General features: G+C 39.4%; 1 pseudogene; it reads left to right on the top strand.

Annotated features, from left to right (window-relative positions):
- Positions 1-394: 394 nt before the first annotated feature.
- On the top strand, positions 395-1,778 carry LOC141174483 (uncharacterized; annotated as a pseudogene).
- The last annotated feature ends 1,033 nt before the right edge of the window (positions 1,779-2,811 follow it).

The raw sequence follows: 2,811 nt of genomic DNA, 5'->3' as shown, positions 1-2,811 counted from the left end.
TTGAATTTTGGAGCTGAGACGCCTTCCGATGGAAAGTTTACTCAGTGCTGTCAGAAGGGGAAAGTCCATCTACCCATACTCCAGTATCCAAAAGAATTCAAAAAGTTGATGACAGGAGAACGTGAATTCAGCAAAAATTTCATGGACAATATTCACAGTATCAACAGTTCTTTTGCTTTTCCCTGCATGGGAGCAAGTATTTCACCACCACCTGGATATGGCCCATACTGTTTTCGCATACATGAACAGATCTATCATCGAACAGGCACACTACATCCAACAGCCGAAGACCAACCAAAATTTGCTCAACTTTATATACTGGATACCGCTTATGCAAATAAACTCAGACTCAAAAAAAAAAAAAAAAGAAAATGAAAAATGTCATCCTACATTGATGAACATTATTGCTGAACAACTGAATGCTATCAATCCATATGCTGCTGCCTATCAAATGCTATGCAACGTTGAACCGATCAAAACTAATCAAAATGGAACTGTCTTGCCAACCATCACAATGGCTATTAAGCAAGATAGGACTCAAGATCCAAGGCGACACAAGAACCCAACAGTGAGTGAAGTTGCTGTTGTCTTTCGCAATGAAGATGGTGAGCCTCCCTTCAATAGAGACATATTAATTCATTTAAAATCTGATCCACGCAACCCTCTGGCTCCAAAAACACAACACATCAGCATTCTCCATAGCAATTTGGATGCTCTGCTATATCCTATCTTTTTCCCTTATGGAGACCAAGGTTGGCATGACGGTCTAAAACGACAGGGAAATTGTGCCCGAAGAATTACTCAACTTCAGTACTATAGCTTTGTATTATCGGTCAGGAAGAGATTTAATCCACTATTCAATGGTGGCAAACTCACACAGCAATATTTGGTCGATGCATACGTCAAAATCAAGGCAAATCGTCTACATTACATCAGAATGCTCCAGAAAGATTTAAAAGTGGAAGATTACTGCCTCCTACAAGAGCATTTACTAAAACAATCTATTGAAAAGGGCATCCCAATTGAAAAGACAGTAATTTTGCCACCATCTTTTGAAGGCAGTCCAAGAAACATGCAACAGCGCTACCAGGATGCTATGTGTATGACAAAGTATGGTCGACCAGATCTGTTTGTCACCATGACATGCAATCCCAAGTGGACTGAGATTACACAAAATTGAGAACTGTGGCAACATGTGTAACATAGGCCAGACTTGGTGGCACGTGTTTTTAAAATTAACCTTGATTCCCTATTAGCAGACATCAACAATGGCTTATTTGGAGAGGTCACCACAGCCGTCCATGTCATCAAGTTTCAAAAGCGCGATCTGCCACATGCACATATTTTAATAATACTTGAAAGCAATTCAAAAATAAGAACTGAAGAGGACATGGACAACATAGTAGCATGGGCAGAAATTCCCGATGAAACAAAATACCCTCAGCTCCACAACATTGTTATTAAGAACATGATTCATGTCACTGTGGAGAAGCCAATCCTAACTCTCCCTGTATAGATAACGGGAAGTGTTCCAAAGGTTTCCCCAAAAAATACGACCATCATTCAGAGACAATTGAAAATTCATGGGTTGTTCCCCATATAACCCCTATATGCTCAAAAAATTCAACTGCCATATTAATGTGGAAATCTGTGCTTCCATTCAAAGTGTAAAATATTTGTTTAAATATGAATACAAAGGACACGGCAAGGCTAATATTGAATTAGCTCAAAGAGACATCAAACATGATGAAACAAGCCAATTTGTTGATTCAAGATAAGTCAGTGCGCCCGAAGCTTTTGCTTTTCCAATGCATAAACCATCTCATGCCATCATTCGCCTAGCGGTAAACCTGCCTAACTCTCAGCCACTATATTTTCATGAAGACAATCCCATTGACAACATTCAACAAAAGCTCCAGAATAATTCCACACTAATGGCATACTTCAACCTTAATAAGATTGACCTAAATGCACATCAATATTACTACCGGGAAATTCCTGAGCACTATGTTTGGAAACAAGGCACATGGGAACCCAGAAAGCGACGAGGCGAAAATGTAATTGGAAGAATGTATACAGTTAGTGTGAAAGACCAAGAACGATATTATTTACGTTTGTTATTATTGCATGTAAAAGGCCCAACAAGTTTTGAGAGCATGAAATCCGTAAATGGTATTACACATCAAACATTTAAAGATGCTGCATTAGCACTAGGATTATTAATAAATGACAGTGTCTGGAAAAATACTATAATAGATGCCACTGTTCTGAACATGCCTGCACAATTTCGGGAGATGTTTGCTTACATCAGTGTTTTCGGCCCACCTACTAATCGACTAGAGTTGTGGAATGAGTTTAAGGAACATTTTTTAAAAGACTACTGTCACAGATACCACAATAACACAGAAGATTGCATCAATTGTGAAGGCTACGCTATGAAAGATGTGCAAGATGTGCTGCTAATCCATGGGAAGTCTTTTGATGATTTCAATTTACCAAAACCAGCAAACAAAAAAAAGTCAGCCTCAAGAGGACTACGATAAGGAATATGAGTTGACAAGGGCTGCAGAGATGAAAGAAACTCTGAATCAGGAGCAAAGTTTTGCCTACGAGGCCATAGTTCAAGCTTTACAAGACACCACATTAACACCTAAGTGCTTCTTTATTGATGGCCCTGGTGGCAGTGGAAAAACCTACCTATACCATCTACTCATACATTATGTACGAGGACAAGAAGACGTTGTCTCAGCTGCAGCCACAACAGTAATAGCAGCTAACTTGCTATGAGGAGGACGAACAATGCACGCTCTC

The sequence above is a fragment of the Phyllobates terribilis genome, unplaced genomic scaffold (assembly GCF_046119375.1).
Source record: "Phyllobates terribilis strain yellow unplaced genomic scaffold, ASM4611937v1 Scaffold_13__5_contigs__length_258822181, whole genome shotgun sequence".
In the NCBI taxonomy this organism is placed as follows: Eukaryota; Metazoa; Chordata; class Amphibia; order Anura; family Dendrobatidae; genus Phyllobates; species Phyllobates terribilis.
Note: the sequence above shows the minus strand (reverse complement) of the source record. Positions and strands in the feature narration are given on the sequence as shown.